At 38.1% G+C, this 17698-nt stretch overlaps 1 protein-coding gene across 3 annotated transcripts in view; it reads left to right on the top strand.

Annotated features, from left to right (window-relative positions):
- Positions 1-17698, top strand: part of FANCC (FA complementation group C) — a 261535-nt gene that overhangs the window by 22105 nt on the left and 221732 nt on the right. For 2 of the 3 annotated variants that reach the window (XM_042964680.1, XM_042964672.1), the window contains exon 2: positions 2808-2868. The exons of the other annotated variant lie outside the window; for it this stretch is intronic. The gene's annotated coding sequence lies outside the window, so the exon portion shown is untranslated. The remainder of the gene's footprint in view (positions 1-2807; positions 2869-17698) is intronic. 3 annotated transcript variants of the gene reach the window in all.

Genomic DNA, 17698 nt, shown 5'->3' with positions numbered 1-17698 from the left:
TTCTTTGGATGGTGCTCTTGTCTTCCAGTAGCCTCAAGCCCATCTGATTGCTTTACTCATTTAACTTACCCATTCTGGTTATTTTAATTTATGACCTTTGTCTGAAGTAATTTAGTAACACTTGAATCATTTTGAAATGCATTCAGTTGTCAAAGTAATACCTAGGGGGGAAAATGGGTAATTCTGAACAAATTTATCATACTTATTGTGGAAATTGCTACAATAATCTTTGTTCTCTGGTAAGTTCAAGGTTCATACTGTAGAAACTTTATTATTCCTGAACAATAATATGCTATATATCCTTCAGAAATCAGAGCTTTTGTCCTATTGGCTTTTAAAAAAATTAATTGATTTTATAAGCATGGATTTTTTTTTTTAATTTCTTTTGGTTTCTTGGTTCATTTGTAGTAGTACTTTGGTCATAAGCCCTGTTCAATGTGTTTTGCACTTTCCAAATTATTCTCATACAGATTGTATTTGATTCTGATAGTAACCACATGTGCCAAGGTAAGAGAAGCATTAAAAAAAGAAGAAAAATAGAGTGGAGGCTTCTCAAAAAAATTAATTTGGACCAGGATTAGAAGTTCCTGAGAGATGACCCAAAAAGAGGATAGTGCTGAAGAACCTCTGGGGTTACTTCTGTTTTTGTGATTTTTGAATATGTCTTAGTTATTACAGCATGATAACCTTTTCAGTTTCTAAAGGAGCCGAGCATTTCTGGTTACCCATACTGAACTTATTTTAGCAGAAAACATTCACCTTCAATAATAACTTCTCTTTGAAATGTTTACAGAGAAGGAAACTGAGGTTAGTGGCAAAGCTGTTGATCATTACCCCCAGAAACTGACTCTGGTCTGGTGCTCTTCTCATTGCATCGGCAGCCCCATGGCCAAGGATTGCTGATGCTCCCTATTGGAATATTCTTGAGCCAAGTCTTTGGCAGACTTTTTTTGTTGCATCTTTCTCCTGTGTAAATAAAGGTATTAGAAGAAATGTAGTTTTTTGAATACTGCCCAACCAGTTTCTGCTTGGTAACTTGCCCTGAGACCCTGTGAATGCCAGCAAGTAAATTAGATCCACAGTGTATTTGATATGCATATTTTCTCCCCAAACAAAATTTGAATTCCACAAACACAAATTGAGTCATTTTCTAAATGTTTGTATATGAATGGAAGTTTCTGTCCTATCCTTCTGTAACCAATACCATAAAACTTCTTAAGGTCTATGATGCATTTGTTGTACAATGTTAATCCAAAACAAAACTTTATTCTGACTAAATTTGTAGCTATAGAGAGATACCAAACTCATTTCCATTGATCAGTACAACATGTTTGTACCAACCAGATCTAAAAAATCTGTAAAGGAGTGCCATGCTGTAAAGATCTTATTATAGTTGTAAACACAAGTGCAGCTGTTACAAATCTAGCAAAACCTCAGATTAAACAATTTAAAATTTACTGAAGATGACATTCCAGAGCCATTTTTCATAATATAAACACTCTGGGACATGCCTTTGAAATGAGTGGGATTGTCATTAATATTAATGCCACTGAATTCAAGGCTGGGAAGTCATTTCTTTTTGAGCTTTATTTTCACTCCTAATTTTGGAATAGAATATGTTTTTAACCTGAAGTGTGGCATGTTTATTCACACCCTGAAAAAACTTGATCCTATTGCTTTTAAATTGTAGGAATGCAAAAATACGGTATAAGTATTTTATTCTTTATTTAAGGTCTCTTAAATTAGTTTGTTAGAATTAAGTTTGGCAAAAATTAGCTGTTAATGGAATCCAATTGCCTTAGTCAATTAAAAAAAGTAAAAGGAGTTGGTATTTTAGAATTATATCAGTTTGACAATTTAGAATGCTGTATTTAAGGGAAGAATTTTATTCTAAATGATTTTGAGCATGTTTCTTGTGGTCTTGTCTTTCAGCTAGACTGCGGTAGGACAAGTTTTCAAAATCTGCACTGCTCTAATTTGTTTTTCTCCTTATTTTCCACTTAAGTGTGGTTACTGGTGGGGTATCAGTTGAGCAATATAGTATTTTCTAGAGCTACGTTCTGTGCTTTGATTTCTTATGAAATCTGGTATGATTTTTTTGTGTCAAATTTAAGAGTATACAAGAGTCCACTGGAAGCTCTTTGAATGAACTGGGTCAAATAGTTCTGGGAGTGTGTGTGATTGTTTTGCTTTTGTTTGCTTATTTATTGATGACTGCGTTTTAAAATTCCATTTGCCTTTACTGAATTACTCTACTGGACTGTTGAGGAAGCCTCTAATTTGGGTAATAGAACAGTTAAATGATTATTGCTAAACTATCCTTAGTCCTTGATTAAAAAGAGGCAACATTTTTATCAAGAGGAGGCAGTTGACTCTCCCTTATTTACATTAGTTCTTCAATTTTTGTTAAACATTTTCTGATCTGAAGAATTGAAGCCAACCATTGTCAAATACCATGTTGTAACCTAAAGTTGGTAACTGGAAGCGCAGAGCTGATCAGAAGAACTGGCTTTTTCTATCAGTATAGAAGACTGGTGTCTACCTCAATGATTGCTGTTGCTTTTGTCTCCTCCTTTCTTTTTTCTTTCCTTTTTTTTTTTTCTTTTTAATTTAAGAGTTTGTGGAGGTTTCTTTGAATTCTTTCAGCATTTACATAAAATTCTGCATTTTGGGAAGGAAATCTGGGCAGATACAAAAGCTTCTTTTCCTGTTTTAAAACTTTTCTCAGTAATTCTAGGATTTTCCTTTATTATCATCTATTCTTCTATCCTTTCTCTGATACCACATCTTCTTGTTTCTCTTTCTAGGTTTATTCCCTGCTTTTGGTGGTGGATATCCTCTAGTATCTTCTTAAATGGTGTGTGAAAGGTGAGTTATTTACTGGTCACTGCCTACTGAATGTATCATTATTCTAGTCACACTTGATTGATAGTTTGATGAATATAGAGTTCCATGTTGGAAACAATTTTCCTTCAAAATTGTGAAGGCATTGTTGCATTTCCATTTACCTTCCAATGTTTTTACAATTTTATGTGGTGTGCTATGGTGTGCTATGATGTTCCTTTCATCCAATGTATTGGGTACTTGGTTTGCCCTTTAGATCTGGAGACTCTTGTCTTTTAGTTCTGAGAAAATTTGTTTTCACTGTATCCTCTCCTCCATTTTCTTTGGAGCTCCTTTGTTTGGAATTTGATCTCCAGGACTGATCCTCTGATTTTCTTATCTTTCTCCTGTTTTCTCTCACATTGTCTTTTTGCTCTACTTATGAGAAATTTTTTCAAATTTAAATTCTTTCTTTTCTTTTAACAAATTTTTTTTAATGTGTATTCATTTTTTTGAGAGAGAGCGCGCGCATATGCATGCGTGCCAGTGGGGGCAGGGGGGGCAGAGAGAGAGGGAGACATAGAATCTGAAGCTGGCTCCAGGCTCTGAACTGTTAGCACAGAGCCTGACGCAGGGCTCGAACTCATGAACCAGGAGATCATGACTTGGCCGAAGCCAGACACTTAACCGCCTGAGCCACCCAGGCTCCCCTAAATTCTTTTTTTTCTATTGAGTTTTTCATTTCTACTATGGTATGTTTAATTTCCAGAATCATTCTCTGAATGTTCTTTTGTTAATATTCTGTCCTTATGTCATGGGTATAGTGTTATTTCTTCTGTATTCTGAAAATGTTAACGTTAAGACTTTTGGAAAAAGATTTTAAAGTCTTTTTCCTTTCCCCCACCCCCCCTTGTGACTTCCATGTTGCTTTTTATCTGTATATTTTGGTTTCCTCTTTTATGTTAGAGGTTTCTTCAGATGTCTGGTAATCAGTCCTTGGTTGTATGCTTATATTTGCAACAGGGAACTAAAAATCTCATTCTGAGTGCATGGGAGACACTTAACTGACTTAGATTCCCATTGAGATGGTCAGGTTTGGCCAAGTTTTGGGGAACTCTCACATATCAGTAGGCATATCAGAGTTGCTTGTCAACTGTAAGTCAGATTGAGTGGGGTAGGAAATTTGGGGAGGGGGCAGATTTCAGCATTCAGTATCCCAGTTTACATGTTTTTATGTAACTCCTAACCCTGTACCTCTACCCCACCCCATTCACTGCCCCCATTTGTTGAATTGTAGCTCTGCTCTCAACTGTGGCTATTGACTCCTGGTCCAGAGACCCTACGTTTTATCATCTCCAGAAAATAAATCACCTCTTTTTGGTCAGGTTGGGGCTGGACTGCCAAGAGTTGGAATGATGTGGAAATGTGGATATCTAACTGCCTCTTAGATAGACTTCAAACCAGTTGACTTTATTTTTGGTGTCCTTCATCCCTATTTCCAGATGTCCCAGATTTCTTTATTTCCTGATCTTGTTAGTGGTCCAGCAGTATAAAATGGGGTGTACAATGAGCTGGTTTTAGCTTTCTTGTTGTCCCTCTGGGATTCTGTTTTTTCCAGTCTATTAAGTCAGTCACCACTTGTCTATCTGCTTTCTAGCTTGTGAAATTCTATTACTGTTTTCTCCTTTTCTATTTTCTTCATCCATGTAAGTTTATGCCTAAAAAAAAAAAAAAAGAAAGAAAGAAAGAAGAAAGAAAGAAAAAGAAAAGTAAATTTCTTTATTGTCATCTTTATAGGGTTTCAGGAAGGATTGAAACCTGTGTTTATTAGTCTGGCCATCTATATCTGGACGTTCCTCCAGCAAACACCTCTCTTTTTTCTTAAATATATGTTTTCTGTATATATTTTCTCCCTAAAATGGCTTGCTTGTTATTCCAAACTGTGTTTTGAAAATTCTGATTCATATATAACTAATAAATTGGGATTACCGGTAGTGACATTTCTATATGCAGCCATGCTACCAGCAAGGTGTTCCATTCTGTTTGCTGCAGGTCTGATAGATGGATGATGATATTAATTTATTGAATGAATATTTATTAAATATCTGGTCTGTGCATAGCTTTGCACCAGGCTCTACTATAATAGTGAACTACTAAATAAGAACAGGGTAGGCTGTAATACCAAAAAGACATGTTAAAGAAAGAATTCAGAGTCTTCTAGAACTTAGGATTGCTGTGATATAGTAGCTGTAGACATATCAATTGAACTGTAAAGCAAACAGACCTAGATGATCTTTTTGAACACACATGTTAAGAAGAATATCAGTCTGAGTGATTGGTAGGCTCCATAGATATATTTGTCCTCTAAGTGGTTGGAAGTAAGATTCTGGGGCTTAGGACAGGTGATAGAGCTGAACTTAAAGGTGGATGGATCATCGGTAGAAGCTCATGTTATGAAAGTAAATGGAATGGTTTGTGGAAAGTGAGATGAAAGAGGCCAGAAGATGGAACCCCCTGGATCACTAACATTTATGGGTATTTGGAGGAAGAAGTTTACAGGCAGATAGAGTGCTCTGTAGCTTCTTCCCTTGTAGAAAGATCAAGTAAAATGAGGCTGAACATGGAGAAGTGCTTGGGAACACTATTTTTACTAAAAGATTTAGGAAACAAACAGTTTTATATTAAGAAAAAAACCCCGCCCCTATCTCTTAGAGAATATTCACCCCAGTTATAGAAGCCCTGATATATAGAGAGGTGATGATCATCTTAGCCTGATTGTGATAATTGTAGAAAATGGACTGGATAAGGCCAGGGCTGAAAGAATTATGGGTTGGAGTGGAACCTGGGAAGATTAACATATAGGTATATGGAGTTCTTTTAGTAGGGATAGATGTTTGGTGATGTGAGTTAAGAAAGTGCATTGATTGAAGTGTTAGAGGTCTTCCAGACTACTCCAGCTTTGATGATTCACTAGGAAGACTTCATAGAATTCAGCATGTAGTTGTCCTCATGATTATGATTGATTACAGGGAAAGGACACGAAGCAAGATCAGCGATGGGAAAAGATGGATGGGATGAAGTCCGGAGGAAACCAGGCACAAGCTTCTAAAGAGTCTTTTCCCTTTGTAGTCAGACAGGACATATTTCCTCCAGCAGAATTGTGACAACGTGTATAATGTCATCCCTCAGGGAAGCTCATTAGAGAGAATCAGTGCCCAAGGTTCTTACTGGGGGCTGATCACATAGTCATCCTCTGCCTAGCAGGTACCAAATTCCAGACCCTTAGTAGGAAAGTAGATGTTCAGCATAAATCACATTGTCTGTACAGCTTAGGCACTGTGAGTCCCTGTTAATAGGGAGGTGGGAACTCTTTCAGTATCCAAGTTCCCAGAGTCTAGCCGAGTGCCAGTGTTACAAACACTCCTTTCTGAGGAGATGAGTTTTAGGCCTGCTGTGTTAATTCTTTTTTGCACAGTCATTTTAGGAGTTAAGCCATTTGGAGGGTCCAAGTTAAGTTTTAACCTTGGTAAATTGCAAAGGTGTCTGATGGCAGGGTTAGAGTCCTGCACAGGTGTAAACTGGTGGTGTGGTAAGTGCAGGCAAACGACTAATAACCTTCTAGAAGATTATGAATTCAGGGTGAGAAATATATTCCACGGAATATTAGAACTCATGATAAAAAAGGTAATTATGGGTGAGTGGAAGGTTATGCTACGGACTGAATTTTGCCTCCATCTATTCCCTGCCGATTCATATGTTGAAGCCCTGATGTGACTGTGTTTGGAGATCAGGCCTTTAGAGGCAGTAATTAAGCTTAAATGAGGTCATAAGGGTGGGGTCAGAATCTGGATTAGTGCTTTAAAGGAAGGGGAAGGGAGATCTCTTTCTCTGCATGTGCACAAACAAGAGGTCATGTGAGCATACAGAGACGGTGGCCATCCACAAGCCAGGAAGAGGAACCTCACCAGGAACCGAGTCATCCAGAACCTTGATCATGAGCTTGCCAGCTTCTAAAACTAAGAAAATAAACAGTGTTGCCACGCTGTTTTTGTTATGGTAGCCTGAGCAGCGTAAGGCAGATTGGGATCAGATGAGGACCTCAGCTTTATCAAGGTGAACTCTGTGTGGAGCAGGAGAATATTAACATGGCACTGGGTTTCTGTTTCTGTTGATTTTTGGTGATTTGCTGGATACTTTTTTTGTCTGTTTGCTTTTTACTTAGCTAACTCATCCCCATACCACCCTTTTTGAATTAGCATAAGTTATTAAACCAGGGTTCTGGATCTGTGCCTTCCAGTATCATAGTCAGTAGCCACATTTGCTTCTGTAAATTTAAATTCAAAATTCATTGGAATAAAATAAAATAAAAAATTCATTTCTTCACTTGTACCTGCCACATTTCATGTGTTCAGTAGCCACATGTGGCTAGTGGCTATCTTAGCGGATAACATAGACATGGATAGAATATTACCATCATTCCATACAGTCTTGCTGGGCAGCACTTTTCTAGATTGTTGCTTCACAACAATTCTCTCTTCTTTATTTTCTGTCTTGGTGGTTCTGAGCTTTTCCAGGTTCAAGGCATACTTCTGACTACTAAGATTTTTGATGGGTTTCTGAAAAATTTTAAAACAACACTAAGAAATGAACAATAGTTGCAGTGCAAATTCGGCTAAAGCACAATATGTCAAGCAGAGTCTATAACAGTATCTGCGATTATCATGCTATTCATTTGGTCACTTTTCTGCAGTATGTGCCTTTAAAAGAGATGTTTTCTATCTCTAATGGGTTTGCTTATATATCCATAGGACAAAGAACTTGGATTAGCACACATTTGTTCTCTGATACCTGTTTTCCTCTTTTTCTCCTGGAAGTGATAAACAGGAAGCATCAGTAACCAGGCTGATTTGCTGTGAGCACTGGTTAGTCTGAGGAATCCTAGGCCAAGGGTAGGTCAGTGAAAGCTGCAAATGATCTGGCATTGTTTGGAACAGATTGTTTCATGAGATAGTAAGTAAAATAATGGTCAGAAGCCTCTTAATTCTCCATGGTACCCCATTCTACCAGTCCATGTCGTATATGGGAGCTGTTCTTGAGAATCCTCAGAACAACCCTGTGAGGTAGGTATTATTTCATTTCTGAAGCCAAGTGAAGGCAGCATTCAGAAATTTCATATAATTTGCCCTGGGTCACCAAGCTAGTAAACAGAGATGCTGGATTCAAACCTTTCCGTTGGTCTTCACAGCTTGTGTTTTTTCCACCATAATGCAGCTGGACTTGGCCAGGGGCCCCATCTCCCCACTGGGTGGGAAATAGCTCTCTCAAAGCTGTGTTCTTTATAAAAGGGGTTCTTTGTAAATTCCGAACACATTTAACTCCAGGTAAAGACTGAATGACCTAGAAAGGGATATTTATCCTTTTATTTTAAGGGATCATTGTTGTTTTTATTTTAATTACATTGAAAACAGAGAAACTTTTTTTTTTTTTTTTAAAGGAGAAGAATCACTCATTATACCAGCACTTATTTTGGAATCATTTTCCCCTGCTTATACAGACACATATCATGTATTATACATATTTGTCTGCAGCTTCCTCATTTGACTTAGGAAGTTAGGATGAACATCTCTCTAAGTCGGTCAGGAATAGTCATTTTGTAGTTAACTGCTCTGTTACTTGAAAAATGTATTTTGTTTTTTAAATGGTTATTGTTATACCCACTTTAACTACTCTTCTCCATTTTAGCCTCTAGGTTTGTTTTTTCTTTGTATGGGGTTAGTGAGAAACAATTGCAAGACAGGAACAAAGTCTTAAATTTGGTGGCACTCAGCACCAAATAATTCCAGATGTTTGCTTTTCCCTGCATATAGAAAGAACTCAGTCTGATGCTGTGTTTGTTCTTCTCATCCTCCCTTGTCTTTATTTCTCTTCCATTTCATTTAATTTTAACCTCAATACCAGACTTGTTTTGTGCAGTCCTTGGCCTGCTGCTGTGCTGTCTTTGCCACTGGCTCTCCCTCCAGCCCCCAGTCACTGATGTGTTTCTTGGCAGGGAACAGAAATGATGGTGGTCCTCTCGGTTGACTCCGGAGCACCCCAAGTCAGCAGTAATACTTGGCATAACAAGTACCAGGGTGGGATAACCACACATCCCTGGCCTGGGATTTAAAAGTTGTTAGTTGTCCTGTGAGCTGTGGTTTAGCGATCTACTTAAGGGAGAGATTGAATTTATTTCTTACAGGCTTCTTTTTCTTGGTCATCGTCTGGTATTATTGCCTTATTATTATTTTATTCCCTTTTATTATCTTTGGCTCAAATTTTCCTTTTAGCCATTTTTCTTTGATCATTTTTTCTTATCTTCCCCTTTGTGATTCTTTAGACTTCTCTATTTTATTTATTAAAAAAATTTTTTTAATGTTTATTTTTCTTTGAGACAGACACAGAGCATGAGCTGGGGAGGAGCAGAGAGAGAGGGAGACACAGAATTCAAAGCAGGCTCCAGGCTCTGAGCTGTCAGCACAGAGCCCAATGCGGGGCTCAAACTCATGAACTGCGAGATCATGACCTGAGCCCAACTTGGACATTTAGCTGATGGAACCACCCAGGCGCCCCTGGACTTCTCTTTTTTAAATCAGCCTTATGCTAATCTGATTTTCCTTCTGCTTGAATCTAATCTGATTTTTCATTGGCTCGGGACAGGGAGGGTAAGGTGAGGAAGGTGGAGGTAAATACTCCACCTGAGAATTGTTTAATACAAAACAAAGTATTTGATTCCTTGTGTTTGAGAGACCATAGAATAAGCTAGCCACTAATATCAAATGGTTTTTGAATGCAGTCTTACAAAAAGAAGACTGATAAGTCCCTACCTCCTAGGAGTTCAGGATGCATTGTGGGAGAGAGGAGCAGGCCACGTAGGAAGTGTAAGAAAAATATGTCAGCAAAGGTAAACCAACATGTGAGGGAGAAACTGTACTAGGAGATGCATTGTGAATGGCTGATAGAGAAAAATGGAAAGGCTTTCAGAAGCAGATAAGTTTTCAGCATATAGAGATGTTTTATGTTGGTGATAAATAGAGCTATACTGTTAACTTTTATTTGAAGAAAGGTTAAATATTGACTACGGGAAAGAACCTATTCTGGGGCTTGGAAAACAAGGTTTTGTACTCAGAAGACAATTAAATATAGCTAACAACTTTAGTACTGAACTGCATAAGTTTTTACTTTTTTTTATTTTTAAAATGTGGCTGGAATATTGTTATTTATTATATGTAACATATCTAGCAATAGAATAATTATTAGTGAAGCATTTAAAGAGATATACAGATGAATCAGAATTTCTTAAAATAACATATTTTTCTTCTTTGGGGAAATCCTAGTTAAAACTGGAAAAACTTCAAGCTTTATTATAGCTCATTGTCAATTTTGGGAATTTTGATATTGTCCAGCGAAAACTTCAGTAGATTTTAGAAACTAGTTATTAATTGACCTCAGTTCTGCACATTTTTGTTGTTTTGCAAGAGTACCCTTAAGGTTTAAATCAAGTTAAAAGTAGGGTAAATGGTGTGTGCCTGTAAGGTCAGACTAAAACTATATTTTTTCCTGTCAGCACCTGAGTAGAAAAAAACTAGTTTAAGAACTTGACTATAGTTTAGAATCTTACACAAAACCACATATACTATAGTACTTTTAAAACCTGGATCCAAAATGTAGAATCATTTTGTTTTATAGAACTTAAAACTACATCTGATATTACTATGTCTGTGCTGTCCTGATACAGTTTTGGATTGCATTAGTGGTACAAGAATGATTCCTGTATTTAAGTAGCATACACTGCACAGATGGTATCAGTTTTGAATCTACTAAGTAAAAGAAAACTAGAACAACAATGATTTGCCAGTTCATTTTTACTGATTTTTATTTATTTTGGATGACTGTAGTCACTGTAAAGGTGGCAGACTGAACCTGGAAACTAGAGCCAAGAACAGAGTGGGTGGGCGCCCCTCCTGTTCTCTACCACATGTCTGCTAATTTTTCCCGGGAGAACTAGCGTGAGTTCTCTCGGGGTCTAAGACTTCGCTCCTTAACATAATACTGCCATGATTAACCCCCTCTCCCCTCCTTGTTTCTTCAATTAAGTGTCTACAGGTCAATTAAACCCTCCGTAGTTCTTACATCCCTATTGTCCTTTGCCTAGCCTTTTTTTCTTATCATCCCTGGATTATGTCATCCATTTCCATGGCTTTCATTACTTTCTATGTGTGGATGGTTCCCACATCTATGTCTTTAGCTTCAGATCTGTCTCCTATAGGCCATTGCTTGTTGGACATTTTCGTTTGGAGGTCCCAAGTATCTTGTACTCAATATGTCCTAAACTGAACTCATCTTTCTATCCAAGCAAATCCTTACTCCTCTGTTCCCTCCTTCAGTGCATGATGGTACTGTACACCTAGTTCTCTAATCAGAAACCTGAGCACCATCCTTAATTCCTCCGTATACTTTTTTTGCTGTGTTCAGTCAGACACTAAATATTGCATTACCCTACATCTTAAGTGTTTCTTGGGGTGCCTGGGTGGCTCAGTCGGTTAAGTGTCCGACTTCAACTCAGGTCATGATCTCGTGGTCTGTGAATTCAAGCCCCACATTGGGCTCTGTGTGGACAGCTCAGAGCCTGGAGCCTGCTTCGGATTCTGGGTCTCCCTCTCTCTCTGCCCCTCTCCCGCTTGCACTCTGTCTCTCCCTCTCAAAAATAAATAAACATTTAAAAAATGTTTTTATAAGTGTCTCTCATATCTAGGCACTTTTCTCCATTTTTTCATGCCATTCAGCTAGGCCTTGGGTAACTAGAAGATAGGTCTTTCTGTTTCCCCTTCTAGCCCATTTTCTACACTGCTTCTGTGTGATCTTTCTAAAACACAAATCTGATTATATCACTTTGGTGCTAAACTTTCTTCAGTTGCTCTTACAGGAGCATTCCTATTGCTCTTACAGGAAAATCCAAGGTCCTTACCACATCTTATAAGGTCCTTTCAAATTCATCTGCTTACCTGAGCAAGGTGACAACCTTGATTAGATTTGCTTTTCAGGCACTTGGGTGGCTCTGTTGAATGTCAAACTCTTGATTTCAGCCCAGGTCATGATCCCAGGGTCGTGGGATGGAGTCCCTCATCAGGCTCCATGCTGAGGTTAGGGTCTGCTTCGGATTCTCTCTCTCTCTCTCTCTCTCTCTCTCTCTCTCTGCTCCTCTCCCTTGCTCGCAATCTCTCTCTCCCTCTCTCTCTTTCAAGTTAAAAAAAAAAAATTGCTTTTATAGTCTGAAGTCCCTCTAACACCATTCATGAAATTTTATTGTGATCTATTGTCCCTTAGTAAGCCCCTGTCAGATCTGTGCACCCTTCTTCCTAAAGATAAATCATGCATATTGCAGCAGGTAGTTGTAATGTTGACAGATTCCTCTGAGAAGTCTCCATCTAGAAGTTATGCTTGATATGCTGTTTTTATTACAAACTATAGAGAATCTATCTGCTGATCATGACTGAGATAAAGTAATGGAGGTGATTAGATGTCACCACAGCCTGTCATTTTTCCCCAGAAGTAATAAAAGAGTTAACCATCTGCTACTTGTGAAGCAGGTTTTCAAACAGGCCAACAGAGGTTGACTGTAGGAAAGGTACATTATTTCTCGCCGAAGAGAATGGGATTCCTGAAAGTCTTGGGAAGAAAAGAAGGAAGGAACAAAGGAATGAATGTCACCAGTAGAGGGATAAATATGGTGAGGTCATAGTACAAAAGCATTAATAGAGTAGTCCTTCTGCTGGTCTCTATCTTGAGATGCCCTAAAATGTTTGTTTTCATTATTAAAAAAGAAGTCAGTGTAGGCGTCTCCCAGAGAAGGGAGCAATCTCTGGTTTTGGCAAGACTGTAAAACAACTGCATTATGTCTTATTAATCTATGCTTTGTCTGAAGACAGGTCCTCTTACCTCAGTCTTTTACAAATGCTCTTCCCTCTGCTTGGAACATTCTACCTACTGTTTGAACACCTGTATATGGTTCAGGTCTCTTTCCCTATAAACCTTGCTTGACACCCCAAGTTTAGGTTAAGTGCTCTGCTGAGTGTCCTGTGCCATAGAATGCTTCTTATACTGCAGCTTTAGTTTATGGTTTAAATTCACTGATATGACTAATTTTATTATTTGAGATGAAAGGGGTTTCAGGAATGTTTTCCAGAGGATTGACTAGAATCATGAGACATTTCTCCACTCCACCACTAAAGCCATGAATTTTCTTTAAACTTAATTACAATTTTGAAATATTTGTGATATACCATACTATCAGATATTCTGTGAATGAGAGCCAGCCAATCTGAGTCCAGTTGTGAATGTCTTGAATGTGAATGCCAGTATTCACATTTGATATTCTTTTTTTCTTACGTTTATGTATTTATTTTTGAGATGGGGGGGAGGAGCAGAGAGAGAGGGAGAGAGAATCCCAACAGGCTTTGTGCTGTCAGAGCAGAGCCTGTCACTGGGTCAAACCTGTGAACGGTGAGATTGTGACCTGAGCCGAAATCAAGAGTTGAATGCTTAACCACCTGAGCCACCCATGAGCCCAAATAGTTCTTTCAAATGTGATTTTCTTTTCTACTTACTTTACCAAAGCCGTCTTTGTCATCCAGAGGACATCTGGCTCTTTGTTATTTTCCTAGAAATGAAGCCTCCTCATACATTAAATCAGTATATTTTTATTGTTGTATCATTTTAAATAGGAATTAACATAGAGAGGTTTTAATATACAGCAGACTCTTGATATTTTCAGATTTACCTCATGCAGTTTTGACGGTTTGCAATTGATCTAAAAAATTGATGACATACACTAAGTTGTGATTTTGCTAAGTCTCATATTTGAGTAGTAGGTATGATAAGACAGATTTGGGGGCATGGGACATTGACATAGTCAGTAAGCCTACCATACCCCTCAGAGTCTGCCTCTCGGGGTACCTTTGCTGTATACACATAATCAGAGCTTATACATTAGTTCTTATGAAACAATAAAGCATTTTTTCATGGTTTCATAAAGCCAACTGCTAGTCCTTTGATGAAAGAGAAGAAATAACATTAAGATCTAAGGAAATGTTGGTTCTTGGTGTGAACAGTAAAGTTTTGGGTAAATTGAAGACTAGGATGTCTAATTAAGTTGTGGTTGTGAACTAAAATGACAGTGAGTCCATGATAGTCATCAAGTTGGTGAACCTGTTTCAGTGAGTACCCTAATTAGTGTGAAAATTGCTCAAGTGAGTGGGAGAATGTGGAAGTTGGGTAGGTGATTCATTTGTGCTCTGAGGATATGAAGAATTTCATTATTCTTTATGTAAATATCTTTCTGTAGAAAGTCAGGGCTGGATAACAGACGCAAAATATCCAGTATTGAAGGTACTTGTCAGTTCCTGAAATAAATTTTAATGTGAGTACAGTTTGATTTCATTATTTTAAGACATGATTTGATTTTCTTTGTGTAACACAGATTTAATGTGAAGCATCAATCCATCATAGTGCTAGGGACAATTTTCCTTTTGCATTCTAGAAGATGAAGATGTTATAGTCTGGAAATGTGCTCCGCACAGATGACAAAGGCGGAGACAAAGACAGTGATGAAGAACATGAGTAAGCTATGTGTGATGTCCATAACTCTAGTGAAGTAGTCTAATATTAGAAGTTGCTAACTGACATGTTCATCACTTGTGATATATTAATGAAGTGGAGTTTTAAGAATGCCTCAGTGGGGGTGCCTGGGTGGCTCAGTCGGTTAAGCATCTGATTGTTGATTTCAGTTGAACAGTTTGTGAGTTCCAGCCCCATGCACTGACAGTATGGAGCTGCTTGGGATTCCTTCTCTCTCCCTCTCTGTCTGCCCCTTCCCTGCTCACTTGCTCTCTCTCTCAAAGTAAATAAACTTAGGTTTATAACATGCATCAATAAAAGAAAGGACAAGAACCATATGATCCTCTCAATAGATGCAGAGAAAGCATTTGACAAAATACAGCATCCTTTCTTGATAAAAACCCTCAAGAAGGTAGGGATAGAAGGATCATACCTCGAGATCATAAAAGCCATATATGAACGACCCAATGCTAATATCATCCTCAATGGGGAAAAACGGAGAGCTTTCCCCCTAAGGTCAGGAACAAGACAGGGATGTCCACTCTCGCCACTGTTATCCAACATAGTATTGGAAGTCTTAGCCTCTGCAATCAGACAACACAAAGAAGTAAAAGGCATCCATATTGGCCAGGAGGAGGTCAAACTTTCACTCTTCGCAGATGACATGATACTCTATATGGAAAACCTAAAAGATTCCACCAAAAAACTGCTAGAACTGATTCATGAATTCAGCAAAGTTGCAGGATATAAAATCGATGCACAGAAATCAGTTGCATTCCTATACACCAAGAATGGAGCCACAGAAAGAGAAATCAAGGAATCGATCCCACTTACAATTGCACCAAAAACCATAATATAACCTAGGAATATAACCAAATCTAACCAAAGAGGTGAAAAATCTATACACTGAAAGCCACAGAAAGCTTATGAAAGGGGCGCCTGGGTGGCTCAGTCGGTTAAGCGTCCGACTTCAGCTCAGGTCACGATCTCGCCGTCCATGAGTTCGAGCCCCGCGTCGGGCTCTGGGCTGATGGCTCAGAGCCTGGAGCCTGCTTCCAATTCTGTGTCTCCCTCTCTCTCTGCCCCTCCCCCGTTCATGCTCTGTCTCTGTCTGTCTCAAAAATAAATAAACGTTAAAAAAAATTTTTTTAACAACAACAAAAAAGAAATCTTATGAAAGAAATTGAAGACGACACAAAAAATTGGTAAAAAGATTCCATGCTCCTGGATAGGAAGAACAAATATTGTTAAAATGTTGATACTACCCAAAGCAATCTACATATTCAGTGCAATCCCTATCAAAATAACACCAGCATTCTTCACAGAGCTAGAACAAATAATCCTAAAATTGATATGGAATCAGGAAAGACCCCAAATAGCCAAAGCAATCTTGACAAAGAAAACCAAAGCAGGAGGCATCACAATCCCAGACTTCAAGCTATACTGCAAAGCTGTAATCATCAAGACAGTATGGTACTGGCACAAGAACAGACACTCAGATCAATGGAACAGAATAGAGAACCCAGAAATGGACCCAGAACTTATGGCCAACTAATCTTTGACAAAGCAGGAAAGAATATCCAATGGAATAAAGACAGTCTCTTCAGCAAGTGGTGCTGGAAAAACTGGACAGCGACATGCAGAAGAATGATCCTGGACCTCTTTCTTACACCATACACAAAAATAAACTCAAAATGGATGAAAGACCTAAGTGTACGGCAAGAAGCCATTAAAATCCTCGAGGAGAAAGCAGGCAAAAACCTCTTTGATCTTGGCCGCAGCAACTTCTTACTCAACACGTCTCTGGAGGCAAGGGAAACAAAAGCAAAAATAAACTACTGGGACCTCATCAAAATAAAAAGCTTCTGCACAGCGAAGGAAACAATCAGCAAAACTAAAAGGCAACCGACAGAATGGGAGAAGATATTTGCAAATGACATATCAGATAAAGGGTTAGTATCCAAAATCTACCAAGAACTTATCAAACTCAACACCCAAAAAACAAATAATCCAGCGAAGAAATGGGCAAAAGACATGAGCAGACACTTGTCCACATGAGAAAATGCTCCACATCAGTCATCATCAGGGAAGTACAAATAAAAACCACAATGAGATACCACCTTATACCTGTCAAAATGGCTAACATGAACAACTCAGGCAACAACAGATGTTGGCGAGGATGGGGAGAAAGAGGATCTCTTTTGCATTGTTGGTGGGAATGCAAGCTGGTGCAGCCACTCTGGAAAACAGTATGGAGGTTCCTTAAAAAAACTAAAAATAGAAGTACCCTAGGACCCAGCAATTGCACTACTAGGCATTTATCCACAGGATACAGGTGTGCTGCTTTGAAGGGAGACATGCACCCCCATGTTTATCGCAGCACTATCAACAATAGCCAAAGTATGGAAAGAGCCCAAATGTCCATCGATGGATGAATGGACAAAGAAGATGTGGTATATATATACAATGGAGTATTACTCGGTAATCAAAAAGAATGAAATCTTGCCATTTGCAACTGCGTGGATGGAACTGGAGGGTATTATGCTAAATGAAATTAGTCAGAGAAAGACAAAAATCATATGACTTCACTCATATGAGGACTTTAAGAGACAAAACAGATGAACCTAAGGAAGGGAAACAAAATAATATAAAAACAGGGAGGGGGACAAAACAGAAGAGACTCATAAATATGGAGAACAAACTGAAGGTTACAGGAGGGTTTGGGAGGAGGGGATGGGCTAAATGCGTGAGGGGCACTAAGGAATCTACTCCTGAAATCATTGTTGTACCAGATGCTAACTAATTTGGATATAAATTTAAAAAAACAAAAAATAAAACAAGTTAAATAAATAAATAAATAAATAAATAAATAAATAAATAATAAAATTACATTGCCATCAACTAAAATAGACTGTTATTTACACAGGCTATTTTAAGTGAACCTCAGAGTAACCACAGGAAAAAAAGTTAAAGTAAATACAAAAAGAAAAATGAGACAGGAATCTAAACATAACATCAAAGCCATCAAAACACAAAGAAAAGAAGAAAGGGAACAGAGAGGAATTTTTTTTAAAAAGGCCAGAAAACAATTAACAAAATAGTAATAAGTACATGCTTACTAATAATTACTTTAAAAGTAAATGGACTAAATTCACCAGTCAAAAGACATTAGAAAGGCTGAATGGATTTAAAAAAAGATCCACCTATATGCCGCCTGTAAGAG

Source organism: Panthera tigris, chromosome D4, assembly GCF_018350195.1.
Source record: "Panthera tigris isolate Pti1 chromosome D4, P.tigris_Pti1_mat1.1, whole genome shotgun sequence".
Classification (NCBI taxonomy): Eukaryota; Metazoa; Chordata; class Mammalia; order Carnivora; family Felidae; genus Panthera; species Panthera tigris.
Note: the sequence above shows the minus strand (reverse complement) of the source record. Positions and strands in the feature narration are given on the sequence as shown.